This window comes from Carassius auratus, chromosome 24, assembly GCF_003368295.1.
Source record: "Carassius auratus strain Wakin chromosome 24, ASM336829v1, whole genome shotgun sequence".
Taxonomy (NCBI): domain Eukaryota; kingdom Metazoa; phylum Chordata; class Actinopteri; order Cypriniformes; family Cyprinidae; genus Carassius; species Carassius auratus.
This window is the reverse complement of record NC_039266.1, coordinates 15,208,198-15,230,374: the sequence shown is the minus strand read 5'-3', so window position 1 is coordinate 15,230,374 and position 22,177 is coordinate 15,208,198.

The following is a 22,177-nucleotide window of genomic DNA, read 5'->3' as shown; positions in this document are numbered from 1 at the left end:
GACACTAATGTAGGATAATAATGTATCATTTAAATTATGATAATTCTATTGAAATGAAAATATATAAATTACGGATGCAAGAGCGGTTGAGCAATCAGTAATGACCTTGCTTCTGTCGTCACATTATTCGGAGGTCTTTAAGTTATCTCACTTTTCTAATGCTACAAGCTGTAAATAAACAATTGTCATTTTGCTTCATTAAATAATCAAATTTAGCAACAACTTTTCAGACTCAATCTTCTGGCGAAAAGAACCTAAGGACTGTAGAATCCACTTTTCTTTTTTTTTTCATTCAAATTTACAAAACACAAAACTAAATTCAAAGCACACCACCGAGAGCATTTGAGGTTTTGACCCACAGCGTGGCAGGAATGCTAATGAGCACGGCTAGAGTTCACTGGAAAATGTTCATTTTCAAAGCAGAAATATATATCTTATTAAGTGGTTGTTGTGGTGAAGCTCTCACAAAAAAATACAGAGAACAAAAGATAAAGGTTGACTAATGTTCCAAATGAATGCTTGCACAATATATTCTTTTGTTTCAGTTACAACGATCATTGATTCAAATGAATTTCAAGCACAATACTATAATAAAGCACCTCTAATGCTTTGATCACTGATGAGGCTTTATTATTCATTATTTGTTTGTTTCAACCCTACACTTGTTTTTCTTGCCTCTAGTAGCTACTTCCCCTCTGCTGTCTCAGCAAACAAAAAACACTGACACGTAGCTGCATCTCTGTGGAAATATGTTTTTTTTTCTTTCTTCAAAAATATACTGCAAATATTAACAATAATTGAAATGATAGCCCAGCCACATTGCAGTCTTTTTTTCTCTAGATAATTTTTTAATATGCTAATAATGCATCTTAAAAAAAGAAAACTGATTTTGAGGAGCTGTGGTCTAGCTTTTAAGAAATGTGTTGAAGCCCCTGAGTTCCTGTATCAGGAAATACATGTGCGTAACAAGAAAACACTGACATGACCGAGACTTCCGCTGGAGATACTGGTCGCCTTACAAAGTCTTAGCAGTATCATAGAGAACTTTATCAGAAAGAACTCTTTAAAGGGTTACTACAGGTGGAAATCAACTACAGACCTAAAAGAAGGTCTAAAGTACTGTAGGTGAAGGAACAACAATCCACAACAGGAAAGGTCTACTGATTAACATTGTGTTAATCTAACATTATGTTAATATATGTATACTTTATAAAAAAATACTAAAATTACACACTAAAATTTTTCAATATCATAATTTCTGCAGAGTTTCTGTGGAAGATCATTCAGTAAACATTATTCATGATTTGGTGTTGTGTACGTCTCTTGCTTTCTCTAGCAACAAAAGTCTGTCTGGGCTAACAGTAAAAAAGAAGAAAAAGGTTTAGGTAATTAATATGAACACAATGTCCTATATGGCATGAAGCCCACAATTTGGGTTAACTTAATGAGTGTGTGTGTGATCAGGTCAGTATAAAAACAATTACACCTACTGAGAGACCCTGTAAACCACATATGCCAGTTTGTGGTGTGTGTGTCTCTCTCTGTGTGTGTGTGTGCACATACTTTACATGTAATAAAAAAAATTATAAATATTCATTACCTTTATGTAGTGCATTTCTAGGCACTGAAAGTGCTTTACATTGTCAGGGGTTATCTCTTCATCCACCACCAGTGTGCAGCATCCACCTGGATGATGCGACGGCAGCCATAGCGCGCCAGAACGCTCACCACACACCAGCTTACTGGTGGAGAGGAGACAGAGTGATGAAGCCAATCAGCAGATATGGGGATTGTTAGGAGGCCATGATGGTCAGAAGCCAATGGGCGAATTTGGCAAGGATGCCGGTGTCGAGCCTCTACTCTTTTCAAAAGACATCCTGGGATTTTTAATGACAACAGAGAGTCAAGACCTCGGTTTAACGTCTCGTATACGGTTTTAGGCTGAACTCATGACTGTGTTGAAGGTTTCACTGTGTGTAAGAGAGAAAATGATCCTAAGACTATTCATATGTGAGAATATGAAATGCTAATGCTTTTATTTGACCAATTCTGTGAATATTATTGACTCCTGTATGATAAAATGCTTGTGATGTTCTTCACCTGTAAGTTGCTTTGGATTAAAATGAATGATCATGTGAGCAATCAATGCAATCAATTCTGTATACACTGATACAATAATTGATTATTTCAAAATTATGTTATTCACTTCATCTTTAGTCTTTAATACAACGTGTCTCTTTGGTAATAAGAGTAGCTTTATAACCCCTTTTTTTCAGATGTGCTACAATGTGGAGATGCAGAAGTGCAGATTACTATGAATTGTAATACTTAACAGTTTATGTTAATGCTTTATGGTATTTTATGCAACTTTAAATATCTAAGTTATGCACATGAATAATGACAATACTTGCAATGGCCTATATCGTTGAATTTTATTGTATATAATATCAAAAACCTCCTCTCTCACAGCAGCTTTTTCACAATGTTTCACAATGTTAAATGTTGACTAAATTTAGCTCTTGTGCCAGCGAATAAAAAAAGCAAGTCGTCTCACGCACATTGAACAGACACTCTATTTAGAGAAAACTTCTAATAAAGTGATAGCAGAACTGAAATAGAGAATTAAGAATATATATATTTTTAATGCATTTTTTGTGAGTGTCTGAAGCAATGACTTTGGTGAACGTCCTAAATTTTTCATGTTAGACATTATATTCAGTGGCTGTTAACTACATCCTGTTTTTCACTGCTGATGATGGTTGTTTATGACCACAAATAGCACTTTACCACAATGAACCACTAATGGGAGAAATGAGATATGACATCTGACCAGCAAGATCGTTTCAGAGAACAACAGATGGAAAGATGGTCACACCACCCAGAATGTAAATGAGGTCCATAACTATATATATGTATATCATTTTTTTTCTCTATAATACCTGGAGAAAGCATCTAGCCACTCCCTGTTATTGAAATGAATGTGAACAGATACTGTAGCAGGTATTAGTGTACTTTCGTTGAGCCCATTTCTGACACCTAGCGGTGGAATTACTCTCTACATTTTCAGATTCGGCTTTTGATTATGGATTGTTCGTGATTCAGTCAGAATCGAACATATTAACTCGTTTCAAAGTCGTTAGAAGTGGTCTACCTCTGATTTACTGATCTACCTCTGGATTAAGTGAGTATTTACAAACAGTCAATAAAAAAAAAACTGCAACATGTATTACATATTATAGATTTGTTGTGTTTATAGATTGGTACTTTACATTAATGGTGTCATTTGCCAACAGAAAAGCCTTTGTATGTTTAATATATAAAGTAGCCTACATAGTCCTTTAGAAAATGTTACATTTTTGTTTTTGAACATCTTTGTTATTGTTTGGGGATATATTGCGACTTTGTTCATTTTTCTTTTTTTGCAATGTCTATTTATGCATCCCTGAAAAAAAAAATGTTTTTTTTTGCTTTCAAGATATTTGTTTTCTACAGTTTCAGCTGTTTTGCAGCCTCAAAACAATTCAAAATGCAAGGACTGATATTGTGATTTGATCAGTTATTACAATGCATTCTCCACATGGAATCACTGTCGCAGAAAAGCCTGTACAAACCACTGAGAAACATCAACCACAAGTTCCACAACTCAAACCAGTAGTTGCTGATCATACTTTATTTGTTGTTTCAGATTGCAATTGTTCCATTGCAAATCATCATGCAGTCATGCAATCAATCATGTTTTCTAATACAAATCAGTCACTAGCATCACACATCTTGCCAGGAATAACTGATGGTAGCTTTTCACATCTAAGCTTGTCTAACAGACATTTTTTGCTGGATGAAGGACCATTACCATTATCCAGTTCAATCATAACTCCTTAAAAAACAGCTAGCTATGATTGATGATCAGCTGACTTTCTCAGACCACATTGCTAAAACCTTATTCGTTATATTTATATAGGCCTATATATAGCCTAGCTTTATTATTTTTGTCTGTTAGTATTTTTAATGTGTCACAGACACTTATCCTTTCCAATTTAATTTAGTTCTAATTTAAAATAATCTTTTCGGTTAACGGTTAATAATCGGTTAAGGAGCATTGGTTGTCATTTAGGAAAAATAATCAAAATGAACATCCCTAGTTATGTCAGTAATGTCACAGTGCAAAGAATATAGATTAATAACTGTATAATAACTAAGTAACGCTGAATAGGCGTCCGAAAGTCAGACTCCAAATTTAATTCGAAGAATTATTTTGAGGTTAATATAGCAAAGGAAAATTCTCGTCTGTTTCCATATGGACCTATTTTAGGAATGCTGCATCATCAATAGCACCCACCTCAATCCGGCCCTGAGTGTGGTGTGCTCGTATGGTCGCGGCTCGTATCATGTGCGACGAATTACGAGACGAGCAGAGTGCCCTACAAGCACTTCCCGACCTCCCGATCATTCTTAAACATGTCAAAATCCTGGAATCCTGGTTGTAACTGGTTGTAAGTTATTTATATTTTATAGAAAAAAATGTATAATATGCCAATGAGACTGTATTTAGAACAATATGCAAATGTGATTTTTATATAATTTTGCTTAAATTTGGCAAACAAAGACCTCTCCTGAAAAATAAAAATCACAGTAAGGGACAGGCCAAAAACCTTACCCTTATCAGAATTATTTAAAATAATATTTAATTCGTAAATGTAATATTGATTACAGAATACATATTATATATAGAAATTCGTTTTAAATATGTTTTTAAATAGCACATTTATGTTTTATTAGTTCTATGTTTAATTATTTCTTAGGGAAGTAAAAGGCACCGATTTCATGGAATGACCTCCCACATGAGTTTGGTCACTAATAGATGATTTCGGGGGTGCTGTTGAAGTCAGGGTTTGTTTCTTTGAGCTCTTCTGTAAATACAAAAACAAACAAACAAACAAACAAAAAAGGTGATTACAACAAAACTATAAAAATACACAATGTGAACATGTTACAAGCTTTTCATGATGTTGCAAATTCTGTTTCACCATAGTTGTTAGGTTTAACTTACAAAAACTGCTTAACTTTCTCCTGCACCCATGGTTGTCTTGGGTCAATGCAGAAATCTCCCTGCTCCGTCTCAAAACTGTCAAAGAGAATGAAAACATTGAAAACACAGAAATGTAACTGTAACAGATGCTGTTGATTTCTAATCATGACATGTTTTCTTTAGAAATGAACTGATACTTACATGACGGCCTTCACACATGGAAGACTTTCACGTTGCAGCCTGATATTGAGGATGGGATTGGTTACCTCGGCTCTGAGGACTTTAGTGCAGCATGATTTAACATGTTTTTGTTCTTCAGCTACAGTAAAACAAAAGAACTGGGTAAACCTCAATATTCTAAATTGTTCCATCAGACAGAATAATGAATGAACAGTTAAAGCTCTTCACCTGTTGTAGTCCAAATCACATATGCAATGACCACCGCAACAGCCAAACTCCTCATGAGGGTCCTGCGTGTCTCCATTGTCAGAGTCGATCTTCAGTGCTCACTTCTGGAGTCAGAGAGAATATATTCAAGACTCTTACTAGCTCCTCTTAAATACTCAATAAAGCAGAACTGCATGAGCTGCATCCTGTCCATTGCCTGCTGACCTCATGTGACATAAGAAAAAAATCATGATCACAGCAGTATTATATCCTGAAGATTTAGGGCTCTTCCTAAGGTTTCTCATTATCAGGAGCACATGAAGAGACAGTGACACTGACTATGGCATTGAAATATTGTGCGCTGCATGTTTAGTTACTTACAGTTGTCTTGTGCACCAGTGAAACATCCCATGAGCGCGATCAGAACAGCAATGGTGATTAATCTAGAAGTCCAGAAACGACGCCCCCCCCCACCAAAAAATATTATTTTTATTATATTATTAATAATATTTTTATTATTATTATATATTATTATTCAGATTGTGCATTAGAAGCTTTTTATCCAAAACTACTAACAAAAGAGGAACAAATTACTCCAGATTCAGTTACAATGCCAGGATTATTATAATCAAGTGCTAAGATTATCACAAATTAAACAAGATTTTGGTGCACATCTTTCTTATTAAATCATTGTATTCCACCTTGTACTACAATTGATAGAGAATCAATAAAGACACCTATTGCTGTAGGCCTATTCCACATATTAATATTCAATAAGACAGTATGTTAACACGTAGGCTAGGAGCTTGCTGCATGAATCCGTGAGTACAGTTTACATATCTGAGGGAACGGATTGCGTAATTTGCGTAAATATGAATTTGTGGGTATGGATTAATTTCCTAGGCTCCGTACATTTCAATCATATTATGTATTGTTTTAATATCACTCTGTGGAAGTGTGGCATTGTGAGAGGCAGTCTACCACCAAAGTGTGGGTTGCTTCACAAATCGAGTTCAGGCTGAGGTCAAGCTTATTCATTTTTAGCATCAATTCCAAAAGCCAAAAGTTAGAAAACAGAGGAAAAACAAATCCAGCTTCTCTCCACACACAGCAACAAATGAGAATTGTCTTTTCTTTTTCTCCCCCGCTGAGGAACATGGTAACTGTAGTTCGGGACCAGGTTCCCAACTTGGTTTGTAGTCCTCATGCTGCAGCCAGCTAGATTCTAGATGGCCCAAACATTCCCTCTATGACACACCTTCTCATGATGCCACAGAAGAAATTAAGGTGGTACAAAATAGAATAAATTGTATTAAAATAAAACTATTCATTTTTTTAAATTAATTTTCATATTTGAATATTTAAAGAGCTAAGAGTATTATAGTAACATATCACTGTAAAATAAAATAAAAATCTAAACTCTGTAGAAAATTCCTTCCTATTAAGACACTGGACACTAGTTTTATAGACTTTACCTTTATATGACTGGGAAAAAATGAAATCTGTTGAATAAAAATGGGATATAAAAAAATGCAAGTTCAAGGAATGTCCAAGTCCAACTATTATGTCTGAAGTATAATGTGGCTTGATGATATTTTGGTATTGAAGTGAATTAAGAGCATATTGTCAAACATACATGAATAGTTGGAAAAAAGACACAAGAGAAAAGACTTTCTCATTGTCAGAACTCAAGTTCATACTGTACCAACTTATTTATGGTACTGTAACATTTGAGTATAGATGATGAAAAATACATAATCAGTAGTATAATGTACAATGCATAGCAATAAATTTCAGTGAAGAAAAGAATAAAGATGCTGAAGAGAAAATATGTCTCAAAGTCTGAAGAAAGGCCTCTTGCACAAATTCAGAAACATCATTCACAAGAAAAAACACTATGCTGATCAGAGTTTATTTGTTGTTCCAGACTGCAGCTGTTCATTTGCATCAACAACTGACAAATAATTCTGGCTTTGTTCTCACACAAATCAGTCTAAATTTCACTTAGAGTTGCATCAGCCTTTTTGACACATGAGATTTAATGACAGATTAAAGTCCATTACTTGTACGTTGTGTGAAATATATTTCAGTGTAAAATATAATATATGCTAATATTTTATTCAAACCACTTCAACTATAACTTTCAAATTGCAGAACATGTATTTGACAACATAAAATTTTATATATATATATATATATATATATATATATATATATATATATATATATATATATATTTTTTTTTTTTTTTTTTTTAAATTGAAATATGCATACATTACAAACTTCCTATATACAACAAAATATTTAATCCATTTGATAGGTTACAGCTGTGTCTGTAATCGGTGAAATTGATTATGGGAGATGTAGTCCAGGGTGAAATGTGCAGTGGCTCATTCATTTTGGTGCTGGCAACTTCTGCTGGTGAGGAGGAAGAGAAAAGACGGGCGTACACGGTGCAATTTTTGCTGTCGTACGAGTTTGCATTCAATTCTTTTTCAATCGTGTGGAAATCATGTATGCTCGTATGGTCGCGGCTCGTATCATGTGTGAGGAATTACGAGCCGAACAGAGTGCCACAAGCACTTCTCGACATCCCGATCATTTTTAAACATGTCTAAAATCCTCTGGCATGAAATCAAGGGACACCAATAAATGTATTTATATTTTATAGAAAAAAAATGTATACTATGCCAATGAGACTGTATTTAGAACAACATGTAAATGTGATTTTTAATATAATTTTGCCTAAATTTGGCAAACTAAGAGTTCTCCTGAAAAAGAAAAATCACAGTAAGGGACAGGCCAAAAACCTTACCCTTATCAGCATCAATTATATTTAAATTATTAAAATAATATTTAAATTGTAAATGTAATATTGATGACAGAATACATATTATATATAGGAATAAAAATGTTTTTAAATCACACATTTATATGTTTTATTAGTTCCAGTGGTGGACAGTAACGGAGTAGCTTTACTTCGTTACTGTACTTAAGTACATTTTTCAAGTATCTGTACTTTACTGGAGTAGTTTTATTTTGAGCAACTTTTACTTTTACTTCACTACATTCCAAAGCATAAAATCGTACTTTTTACTTCACTACATTTCATAAAACATATCGTTACTCCCTATAATATCACGTGCTCCGACACGCAGAAGCGGTGCCTGATTCATCATGAACGAACTGAATCTTTTCAAAATAAACTTTTAAATCGGATCGCGAATCACACCAAACGATTCGTTGATTGCAGCTGTTCTGGAGTCGACCACTCACTGATTCAAATGAACCGTTTAGTGCGAGTCTCCAGAAGTAAGAACCGGGAGATCTTGTGAGCGCGCGTGCGTCTGATGTTGCTAAAAGTAAGTTATTAATGTCGAAATTTTGGATTAATTATTGTAACTGAAAATCATATTTAGGTCAAAACTGTCAGTTGTTTGGAAACTAAATCCGTTGTAAAGAGTGATCTATTTAAGCCCACTGAAATGCTCGAGTGCAGACGATGCAGACAGATCAATTCTAGGTAAAAAAAAAAAACCATAAAATAACACAGATTAAATACAATAACTCGTGCACGTTCAAATTCACCGCTGCCGTATGTTAACAGTTTTATTAAAATGTCTTATGTAACGTCTGTTTTTATATTGTTTATCGACAGTAACATTATATATGTGTATATTGTTTGGATTAACTAGACGAGTAGACAGACATGAATGTTCATCGTACTGAAAATAAGTAAATATTGTTAGCTGATGCTAACTGTCTAGCTAACAAGCTTGTTGGTGCTAAGTTGATGTAATTTTTATAAATAATGTCCAAATATTTTTATTCAGCCACCTATATATATATATATATATATATATATATATATATATATATATATATAAAATATAGTTTACATCTGGTTAGAAAAGGATGTGATGTTCAGAACATGGTAACTACAGTAATTATCAGTGGGAAGAGATGCACCCCGTTTGGCCAGGGGTGTTTTTACACCACAGACAAGATTTGAGAAGGAAAAAATCATTTTCTTTATTTACATTTTTTTTTTTTTTTTCGTAAAATGTTCTTCCTAACTTCAGGCCTTATTATCATGTCATATATACAGTACAGACCAAAAGTTTGGACACACCTTCTCATTTAGAGAGTTTTCTTTATTTTCATGACTATGAAAATAGTAGATTCATGCTGAAGGCATCAAAACTGTGAATTAACACATGTGGAATTATATACATTTCAAAAAAGTGTGAAACAACTGAAAATATGTCATATTCTGGGTTCTTCAAAGTAGCCACCTTTAGCTTTGATTACTGCTTTGCACACTCTTGGCATTCTCTTGATGAACTTCAAGAGGTAGTCACATGAAATGGTCTTCCAACAGTCTTGAAGGAGTTCCCCGAGAGATGATTAGCACTTGTTGGCCCTTTTGCCTTCTGTCTGTGGTCCTGCTCACCCCTAAACCATCTGGATTGGGTTCCGGTCCGGTGACTGTGGAGGCCAGGTCATCTGGCGCAGCACCCCTTCACTCTCCTTCTTGATCAAATAGCCCTTGATGCCTTCAGTGTGACTCTACAATTTTCATAGTCATGAAAATAAAGAAAACTCTTTGTATGAGAAGGTGTGTCCAAACTTTTGGTCTTTACTGTAACTTTGATATTCTGTAAAACAACAAACTTTAAAATACTTTGTTCTTACTGGTAAAGATCAGATGGTCATCTCTGTTTTCTCTCAGGTACATCACTGTGTAAGCTTCACAGTGAACATTACTCTCATCAGCGTAGTCCATATCAACAACAAAAATATATCTTGACTCCATATAGTGGTTATTTTGAAAAAATCCAAGGTATTTTGAGCAGTAGGATTATAAAAAAATATGTGCTAATATAACATTAAATTAAGTAGCCTATATAAAATTGCAAACATCTATCTTGCAGTACTTTTTTACTTAAGTACATAAAAACTCGAGTACTTTTGTACTTTCACTTGAGTAAAATTGAAAAAGGAGTACTTTTACTTTTACTGGAGTAATATTTTACCATATGTATCTGTACTTTTACTCAAGTACTTGATTTGTGTACTTCGTCCACCACTGATTAGTTCTATGTTTAATTATTTATTAGGGAAGTAAAATGCACCAATTTCATGGTATGACCCTTACATGTAAATCACTTTGAATTACAATTATTATTATTATTATTATTATATAAATTTACTTGCCTGGACTTGCCTTGTGTTTTGTAGCTCCTCCCACATGAGTTTGGTCACTAATAGATGATGTTGGGGCTGCTGTGGAAGTCAGGGGTTTGTTTCTTTGAGCTCTTCTGTAAAAAAACAAAAACAAACAAACAAACTAACTAACAAGAAAGGTGATTACAACAAAACAAACAAAAAAAAATACACAATGTGAACATGTTACAAGCTTTTCATGTTGTTGCAAATTGTGTTTCACCATACTTGTTAGGTTTAACTTACAAAAACTGCTTAACTTTCTCCTTCACCCATGGTTGTCTTGGGTCACTGCAGAAATATCCCCGCTCCGTCTCAAAACTGTCAAAGAGAATGAAAACATTGAAAACACATAAATATAACATCAGATGCTGTTGATTTCTAATCATGACATGTTTTCTTTAGAAATGAACTGATACTTACATGACGGCCCTCACACATGGAAGACTTTTATGTTGAAATGTGATATTGAGGATGGGATCGGTCACATTGGCTCTGAGGACTTTAGTGCAGCATGGTTTCACTTTTTGATCTTCAGCTACAGTAAAACAAAAGAACTGGGTAAACCTCAATATTCTGCATTGTTCCATCAGACAGAATAATGAATGAACAGTTAAAGCTCTTCACCTGTTGTAGTCCAGATCACAGATGCAATGACCAACGCAACAGCCAAACTCCTCATGAGGGTCCTGCGTGTCTCCATTGTCAGAGTCGATCTTAAGTGCTCACTTCTGGAGTCAGAGAGAATATATTCAAGACTCTTACTAGCTTGCCTTAAATAGTCAATAAAGCAGAACTTAAAGTGCATGTGCTGCATCCTGTCTATTGCCTGTAGACCCCATGTGACAGAAGTTAAATTCATGATCACAGCAGTATTATATCCTGAAGATTTAGGGCTCTTTCTAAGGTTTCTCATTATCAGGAGCACATGAAGAGACAGTGACACTGACTATGTTATTGAAATATTGTGCGCTGCATGTTTAGTTACTTACAGTTGTCTTGTGCACCAGTGAAACATCCCATGAGGGCGATCAGAACAGCAATGGTGATTAATCTAAAATAAAGTCCAGAAACTAATAACCCCACCCCCCAAAAATAATGCAAACCATACAAAAATACATGAAATGAGTTTAGGGGTTAAATGAGTTTAACTGAAAACTTAAGTTGAGTTTGAGATTCTGATTTTTTCCTGAAAAAACCTTTCAAACTCTTCTTATTTTCAAATGTCGCATTATGTATTGTGCTTAATATCATTCTTTTATCATCATAATTGAAAAATTATGATAGTAAAATGAAATTTTAATCTGTTTTGAAATAAATTAGCCAACTGCTTTGTCTGTTTAAGTTTAGTTACAGTCCAGGATATTACAGTAAAACATATACTCCAAGAAAAAAAATAATGTACTGTTAATTTGAATGTTTATGGACATTTTCTTTAACCTTAGCACAACACACTGTAATGCATAATTCAAAATGTGGGGAAAACAGCTGTGAAGAATCAATACAGAATATTTCCTCATATTACACTGTACATTGAACCTTATTTCATAATGTACACATAATAAACATTTGAAAAATAATAATTAATAAATGAGCACATAATTAAAGAAGGACAGTTTTAATATCACCTTCATATACTGTGATGGAAATAATAATAAAAAAGGTAATTCATTGAATAAATATCAACCCCTGGGACATAAAAGTGCCTGGAGTTGAAGGAACATTTAACAATTGTGTTTTTAATATCTAATGTGGTTTATGATTTTTTTTTTTTTGTATTGACATGAATAGAAAAAAATATATAATAATTCCAAAAGCACTCATGTTTATATTGTATCAACATACTCATTCTACAGTACGTAAAATTTGTTTATGGAGGAATTGTACAAAATCAACAGCACAAACAGTGCATAGCCAGCAACCAGCCACAAAGAAAATAATAAAAATGCTAAAGCGAAAAGATGTCTTCATGTTTAAGGAAGGACCTCTTGAACACATTTGAAAACATCAACCACAAGCAAAACCAGTAGATGCTGATCAGAGTTTATTTGTAGTTTCAGATTACAGTTGTTCATTTGCATCATCAAATAAAGAAAATAATAATACAAAATCCAGGTTTGTTCTCATACAAGTCAGTCTCAAATTAATGAACTTGAAAATACATTGAGTGAAATATATTTAAATGTGAAACATAAAATATAAAATTTAAAACACAATCGTTACAAAAATATTTTACTGTAATTCACTTTCTGAAAAGATTAAGACCTGTCATTCTCAAATTGTCCTACATTTATTTGTCAACATTTTAAATACTCAATTTAAATGTGCACAATTAACAAAAAAGTTCCAAAATGCTACAGATAAATCTCTTAAAACCTTTATAGCTTGTTTTAAAAGGCCTAACTAATTTACATTATTTGGTTCTTTTTGGACATTTGTGGCAAGCTGTCACTTGTGTAGCTCCTCCCACATGAGTTTGGTCACTAATAGATGATGTTGGGGGTGGTGCGGGAGTCAGACGTTTGTTTCTTTGAGCTCTGCTGTGAAAAAAGTGTGAATACAAGAATACTTTATTAAATGCATCACAATACACTTCAAAAGCCTTTTATGTCGTTAATAATTCTGTTATGTTTCACCATACTTGTTAAGTTTAACTTAGAAAAACTGCTTAACTTTCTCCAGCACCCATCATTGTCTAGGAGGATCACAGCAGAAATAGTATGCATGTATTAAATTAAATATAAAAAGAAAATTTGTATAAACCTATATTAATTACAACAAAAGGCATTATAAAATACAGTTTTTTTTAAATAATAAAAAAATACCAAAACTTGCAGCTGTCTTGCTGCACAGTAACACACTCAAGAACTATCATCATCAGAGCTAATTTCCAGCAGAGCTGCATGATGTTGGTTCAAAATAAAATATTAGTGAATACATCTCTGATAATCCCGGGTTGCTATGGTCATGCAGGTTTGTTCACGCATTAAACTCGTGGCCATGAGAAAAACATGTCGTTCCATCAACATAAGAAGTCATAAGGATTTCGTTACCTCGAAAAAATGATCTCGTGGCCACGACATAATACGACGTTCCCACAAATCAATACGATGTTCCCACAAATTAATATCTTGTGGCCACAACATATTATCAAGTTCCCGCAAGTTATTATGTCGTGGCCATGACAAAATTAAGTGAACCGACCATGTCCACACCTTAAAAAACATAACCTTGTGGCTTTTTTTTCCCAGGATACTAGATTTTGAGTACTGAATGTTCCCAAACTCTCAAGCCAAATTTGGGAGTTGTGGAAATAATGTGGCATATGGGCAGAACAGCTAGACATCTGAATAATATTCATAGAAACACATGACTTTAAGTAATCAAACGACTAACTAAAATGAAAGCATTTTAAAAGGCATTGTTTGAATTCTGTGTGGTTACTGCTGTGCAGCACTTATAGTGGAACACTAGAGATTTTAGTCTGAGTGATGGTGTCAAACAGCTGTTTCTTCCCCTTTGAGGAACAAGGTAACTGTAGTTCTGGACCAGGTGGCCATCTTGATTTGTAGTCCCCATTGCTGTAGCCATATAGATGGCACATACCTTCTCTCTATGACACAGCACAAAATAAATTAGAGTGGAGAAAATGGATATTATTAATATTTTTAATGAATTTTCTTATGTGAATACAATGGACACTATTTTTACAGAGTTAACCTTTATATGACATAGAAAAAAATTAATTTGTTGAACAAAAAGTAACCTCTGGTATCGGGGGAGGCTGCATGTGGGGGGGGGGGGGGTGATTGTGCTGCTTAAATATGTGTCTGTGTATTAGCTGCAGGTGTGTGTGTCTAATTTGCTGATGAATGAGGTGCAGGTGTGGCAAGGTGATTGTGATGCAGTGACTCATGGGGAATGTAGTTCGGTGTGGTGCAACAGAATGAAAAGTGTTAGTGTCCAAGTGATTACATGGTGACATCTGGTGGTTAATGGAAATAGGAGATGCCAGAGTCCTGAGTGGAGTGCCCTATATAAGAGTTCATGGACACTCCAGTTGATGATCGTAAAAAACAAAACAAAAAAAAAATATATATTTATGTATTATTTTTTTTTTCTTGAACATTAACATGCATAAGTGTGAATCTTTCTTCTGGTCTGACAGTACAACAGTATTGAAATACATAGCTAACACACCAAAAAGTAAACAGAATCTCCATTATTCACACACATTCAAGAGCCTCTTAATGGAAGATCAGTTATAAGTGTACAGATGCTGCCTCAAGAGGCACAAAAACTGAAGTATTCCTCTGACCTTCAGCTCAGATCAGTGGAACTAACTTTCTTTTAAAGCCACCATCTCAATGGCCTGAAGCAAAGGAAAAAGTGAGGTTAATGACCCATATGTGAGTGAAAAGATCTGATATGATGGTGTTACAGTGATTGATGAAAAGCAATCTCCAAGAAGTCAACTCTTAACTCTCTGACTGGACACATCTAAAAATAGTAGCGGCATGGATTCACAAATTTAGGGAAGTTCTGAAATGGGAAGTGAAAGAAGAGAAAATGCAGAAAAAACCCGATGAACAGCTTTTGTAAGCAGGGAACGAAACCACAGAAACCTAAGAATCAACACTTGAGTTCAACACTTTGTTTTGAGGATTTCTGTACAGTGGAAAAGGCCATCATATCTTCTGTACAAAGAGAAAATTACAGCAAAGAAATATCTGTTTTAAAAAGGGGCATTTAAAAAACATCTAGTAATTTGTACAAGCTTGATCGAAAGTTTGTTGATAAACCATGACAAACCATGACAAAACTTTAGCATCAGAGTTCAGAGTGGTCAGGAGACTAAGCAAGTCAGCATTAAAAGAAGTGTTGAAATTGTAATTTTACCAAAATCATGTCATTTTTCAAAACTGATTCTCCAAAATGTACATGAAAAGATAAGGCATAGAGAAATAAATCACATGCTTATAACTCTTTGTCGGCACTATTGGGATCCTCAGGATAACTCCACTTCTAGGAGAGTAATCAAAGAATGAATAATGACTTTCTGTAGAACATTCTCCATTTACATAATTATGTTTGCCCAATTAAGGCCCAATTAAGGAAACAATACTTTCAAAAGGTATGGCGTAAATGTATAGGTTGGTGTTATTTTTATACTGAATGACTGTCCGAATCACTCCATCTTCTGGTGATCCAAAAGGCCTAAAGCTTTGACATTAACACTCACATCATACAGCCCAAAGTCTAATCATCTGGTCTGTTTAAGAGAGAAGACTTGTCTTGTCTATTTAATACTTAATATAATAATATAATAAACCATGACAAAACTTTAGCATCATAGTTCTAATACTTGTAGTTGATGAATCAGCACCTAGAAATTCTTGGCCCATGGAACACATAACAGAAACACTGGCTGATTATAAAGGATTTGTTCACCTGTCCCTGAATCCACGGTTTAACATGAAACACTGACATACCACATTTGTTTCATTGTAATTCAGTTTCTGAATATATTAAGAATTGCCCATATTTCACAATATCTAATATTTTAAATATTTAAATGAAATATGCATACTTATGAAAATTTCTCTAACTTAAAAAAAGTTTTAATATACTTAACTTATATGCAGTCTCATTGTAAGTTTATTTTTGGATGTTCATGTTATCTGAGCTGTGGCATGCTGAATTATTTTAATTCCTTTTTTATGCAAATCATTTTGAATTATTATTATTATTATTAATATTATTATTACAAAAATGAACTTGACTGGTTTTGTCTTGCCTTGGTAGATGATGTTGATGGTGGTGTGGAAGTTAGAGTTCACACAGCATTGCATTTCAACCATCATTTTCAAAATATTACTTCTATTGTATCAGGAAATGTAGGTTAAAGAGTATTTCAGGAGAGAACGTAAATGTTTAAAACTCAAATTTTGCTGTTCATTTATAAAGACAGCTCCTATTTTAAATCTGCTTCCCCGTTTTCAGAGATGTGAGCTCCAGGTGATCACAGGGCGCTCAGGGCTCATGTATCCCACTGAGAGCGCCTCACCTCGACTAGCTTCTGACATTCGCTGATGGTTTTGATGTCTCTGTAGTGGTTAAACTTAAGATATCATTTGTTTGGGGTAAATCTAACAGGTAATTTTTGGTCTCATGAATCTATTTGTTATGTTTTGTAACTTTTCGTTTTCGTTTTCATGCAGTACAGATTGGGAGTGAATGACCTCATTAGTTATAGTAGGTTTAAATGGTATGTGCTAAATTAATATACATCATATAAATGTAGAAGGGGAATCCCCGTTAGAGCAATGTCTTGTATAATATTTAATTTCTAACCTTGTCAGTCATTTAATTGACATAAATTCAGTGAATCTTGAAAAAGCACTTGTAATCAAAGACCAGTTGTCAAATGAAGCAAAATACAGTAGGAAGAAAGAGACATCCTACTGTTACTTCACCTACTGTGAGAGGTTTGTTAGGGAGGCATTGTTTGGAGCAATATTCTCATACAGTGACAGGATCCCCAGATGAAGTGTATATTTACCTATGATATCAGCTAAAATAACCTGTAGGGCAGTTTAACACTTGGCACGTGCAACATCTTGTGTCTCTGCAGGTAAATACATTTTCTGAACACAAAGAGTTTTAAAACACTATATTATGGTGCTGCAGGCTAGGCTACCTTTTAAAGGTTATTTTGAGAAACTGTGCCATTTTAGTAAGTTTGTTTTTAGAGATATTTGTTTTTGAATGTCTTGATTTTGGGGTTGTGTTAGTTTGTTCATGTTTATTTTCTGCTTAAAGTGTTGCTATTTATGAACCCTCTAATGTATCAATTGTTTAGCTACTAGCCAAATAAACAAGGGATGACACTTTATTTGGCTGATAAATTGAATTACCTGCTTTGTACATTATCTGTTTTCCACTAGATGACACCCATTAATGTAAAACATATAAGCAAAGTAATATTTGGCCCAAAATGTATTATTTCCATTCATTAAAATATGGATAAAACATTTTAGGTCTCAAAAAGCACCATTATAGAATCCAACAGAAACAATAGATTTAGAATGATGTGCAAATAATGACAGTTTCCCTTTTAGTGCAAACTATTTCTTTAATAGTTTATTTTAAATATGATTAAATACAGTCCAAACTGTTACAGAGAAAAGGTTGGATGTTTATGTCAAAGCAGTTTGAAATTTTATTTTAAAGTAGATCAAATAAAGTAATTAAGTGAAACATATTTTAAAATTCACATAAGCTAATGGTAAATAAGCAAATGTAATATATATTCTTCTTTTTATAGATACTGTAGATGTATTGATAAATGGGTAGACCTGCAGCATCTTCATGGCCTCCATTGACTCAGTCCACTATCTTCTTCAGACCTGGGGAAAAGATGATCATGTTATGAGTTTTCTTTTTAACAGTACATAAGCATCTTATTAAGATGTCATATTAATATTAGGGGGTTGTACCATTCAGACGGTTTTTAATCCAGGGTGCTTTTGGATCTGAACATAACTTTTCCTTCTCTGTGTAGAATCTGCAGGAGATAAATAAACATGAAGTGAAATGAACACAATATCATATATATTAACTTCTGTGAAACAACACTGTGTAGAGAGAGCTTACATTACAGCATCCACACATGGACTCAGAGCATTCTGATGATTGTATCCCATCAGTTTAATTGAAGCAGGGATTCTTCCTCTTGACACTTCCTTACAGCAGCTCACTCCAACACGAGTGGGACGATGATCTGAAAGAGAGACAGAGATGAATCTCCGCCATACTCATACTGTGTTTAGAAATTGTGAGAAAACTAGATGGTTGTGATCTTGATAAGGGCTATAAATAAATAAATAAAATAAAATAAAATAAAAAATACAAGAATTCCAGTTAAATGCAATATATATGCATTATTTAAATTAAATATATATAGTTAGTTCAAAATTCTAAACTTTTTCTTTTGTCTCACACAGAAGAAATAAAGTCATACAATTAAGGAAGAACATGGGGATGAATAAATGATGACAGAATTGGCTTATTTGGGTAGATTATGCTTTTCAACAATAGGCTACTGGATTATAAAAGTATGCATTAATTAAATGATTTATTAAAGCTGCGGTAGGTAACTTTTGACGCTCTAGCGGTTAATAAACAGAACTGCTTGCGTCTTGCGGAAGAACATCGTAGCCGGAACTACTTCTCTCTGTTTATGTCTATGAAGAATCACAAAGGTACTGGGTTACTCCGCCGCGGTACCCCCGAAGCAATCTAAAATAGTCCGAATATAAACACTTATTATAGGTGCACCCTAGTGATTCAGGACAAGCTAAAAACACGGTTTGGAAAATGGATTCATGGTGTACTCGCTTATTATATACATTTTTCTACATTTTGAACACAAACAAAGTTACGGACCGCAGCTCTGATTGGTTATTTTTTACCGGGAGCGCATGACTTTCTGCAAATGGCAATATGACCACTGGGAGGAGCCAGAGGAGCTTGATTTTTTTCACAGATTATCTGTCTCATATTCTATTGTCAGGAGATAATGACAGGTTTAACAAATATGTAAAAATATATTTTTACAAAAGTTACCTACTGCAGCTTTAATAGAAAATTGCTATTCATCTATAATAATTACAACAAAGGGCAATTGTAAAATAGAAATTCAGTAATAAAAAAATACCAAAACTAAAAGTTGTGTAGCTTTCCTTTAACACACACAAGAACCAGCATCACCAGAGCTAATTTCCAGAGCTGCATGATGTTGGTGTAAAATATTCAGATAACCACAAGAGTAAGATGTCTGGAGACTTCTGTTTTGAAGATGCTGTCAAGACCCAGATCTTTAATATGCTGTTTTTCAAGACAGGATATTCACTTCCTTTATATCTCTAACCATCAAATTCAGTCAAAAAAAGTCAAATTCAGCATCACAGCAGTATGAGATCATGAAGATTTAGGGCTCTTCCTAAGGTTTCTCATTGTCAGCAGCACATGAATAGACTTTATAGACTTTTTTTATTTTATTTTTTAAAAGAAGTTCGCAATTAATTGTAACTAAGAATCCTTTTTCTTGCAGGCTTACCATTTATATGCTTTTGTGTAGTTTATTCAATAGAGATCATGTTGCTACTTCTCGAGTTTAAATCAACACTTTACTTTTTTTTTGCAGCAGCACAGCCACAGACATGAAGATTGCATGTCTTCCGCAAGAACATAATCTGTAACTACTTGCAATACAAAAACGACATCTATTGGTTAATCCAGGATACTACATTTTGAGTACTAAATGTTCCCAACACTCTAGCCAAATTCGGTTAGTGTGTGCGGCAATAATCCGTGCATATGGACAGAACAGCTAGACATCTAAATAATAATCATTGAAACACATGACTTGAGGTAATAAAAAAAAACAAATGTAAATGAAAGCAGATTCTGTTCCCCTCGGAATGTCTGTTTCCCTTTACGCAAATATACTACTATTTTGCGTAGTTGCCGAGTTAACATCAACATTCGTACGATCAGAACGAGCGTGTGCAAGAAGCACGACTGGATTTACGGCAAGTCAAATGGTTCAAAATACCGTCCTAAATCCTAAACTTGAAAATAGTTTTAATACGAGAGGTTTTACAATTATATTTTTTTTAATCAGATTTATTACCGATTTATGTGTGATGCTTGAGACTTTAGCTATTCTGTTTTATACTGTCGTATAGCCTACTTATTCACTTATGCTCACTTATTTTTTACTTTTTTTATTATATGCCTTGCTGTTGTTGTATTTATGTATCCACTGAAAGCTTAAAAAAACTCTTCGTTTGTGGTACTGTATGTGCAAAACATAGGCTACATTAGAATAAGTATACAATGAACCATAAATGTTGTGTATAAATCAGAACCCTATACACACATAAACATGTTAATTCATAGGGATTTCCCCTTTATTCAATTAATTATAAACCTGGTTAACAGACTCTGTGCCTTGGTTAGAAAGAATGATCTTTGGTGCCCCAAACCTGTGAAATAAATTAATGCAGTACAAAACTGCTTCATATTTAGTTAGAATAGCATAGGGTATTTTATGTAATGGTCAACAGATGCACTCATTTACATTGTTGGTCCTGGTAACTTTCCCCACTAAATTCATCCTAGCTGTTAACATAATCAGTTTATGTCTCACAGGCACAGCAGTGTTGAAAAGGAAAATATTTAGTAGTCTTTTTAACAATTTATCAATGTCCACCCCCATTCCAGGCCAGTAGAATGTAGCTGAAATGGCAAACTTGCTTTTTTCTAATAAAAAAAAAAAAAAATTGCCGGCTGTCCTCTTTTTCTCCAGCAACCACTTTTCTTCTTAACTATACATTGTTTTTGAGGGGATGTGATAAAGTTTGCCATCTATTGAAATAGCTTTATTATTAAAATCTAAACAAATAACCTGCAATGAAGTTCTAAAGGCCCAATTGAAGGAATACACCCATTTAAACTGAAACTAGAAAACTGGTCATTGTCAATATGCTAGTAGCTTTAATGTCAGTTAAGTATACTGTCTTGACAAGCACTGACTTTTTGTTATTATCAAGTCTTGGTGTATCACTACACCTCATTTTTCTATGAGAAAACATGTCAGTGTAGAAAAGTTATCATTTAAAGTACTTTGCTTACCATCAACTTGGAAATTGGAGGAACATCTGCAAATGAAATATTTCTGCTCTTTTTTTTTTTAAAGACAAATGGATAAACACCTTGAGTTTTGTCATTTAGAATTTCCTCATATAGGTTTGACATATATGAGGAACTATATTCCATTGTATCAGATTAATCAAATAGAATATTAGTTCAAATGTATTGTTGCTCTATATGGAAACAGTAATATAATACCCTGAGTTTGGGCGTCAGCATGGACAGATTACACTAATTTGCAATGGGAAAATTAAACTGCTAAAACTTGGACATAATCCAGAAACAAAGGAACAATTGCAAGATGAATAAAAAAAATAATAGAACATAAACGGGAGTGTGAGAATCATTTTACTATGCTGCAGTGTAGCAAGAGATTTGTCCCTTTTAGCTTTCCTTACATCCAGTTGTGTTTCGTGTATTTGCATGCGGCAGTGTTGCCAAATCCGGAACTTAGGCTACTTTGGGGAAATTAACTATTTGATTGGGTTTATTACACAGACCTGGAAACCCGAGGGGAAACAGGAATTCCAGAGGGGAACAGAATCGACAGGGGAGGTCTATTAAGATTTGTGCAGTAGCAGCCTTTACCACCATCCTTTTGAATCATTGCAAGTGATCATCAAAGCATTCACATCTATCACCCACAGGATAGTCAGTTTACCCATCAACTAATTTATGATAAACTAATTGTATATGCAAAAATGTATATCTTGAAGTTGAAATGTTCAATCTCTTATGTGTAACTACATGCTGTTTTATAACAAAGTTCGGGAGGAACAGTCGCAGTTCATTAACCTGATTAACACAAGTGGAGACCAA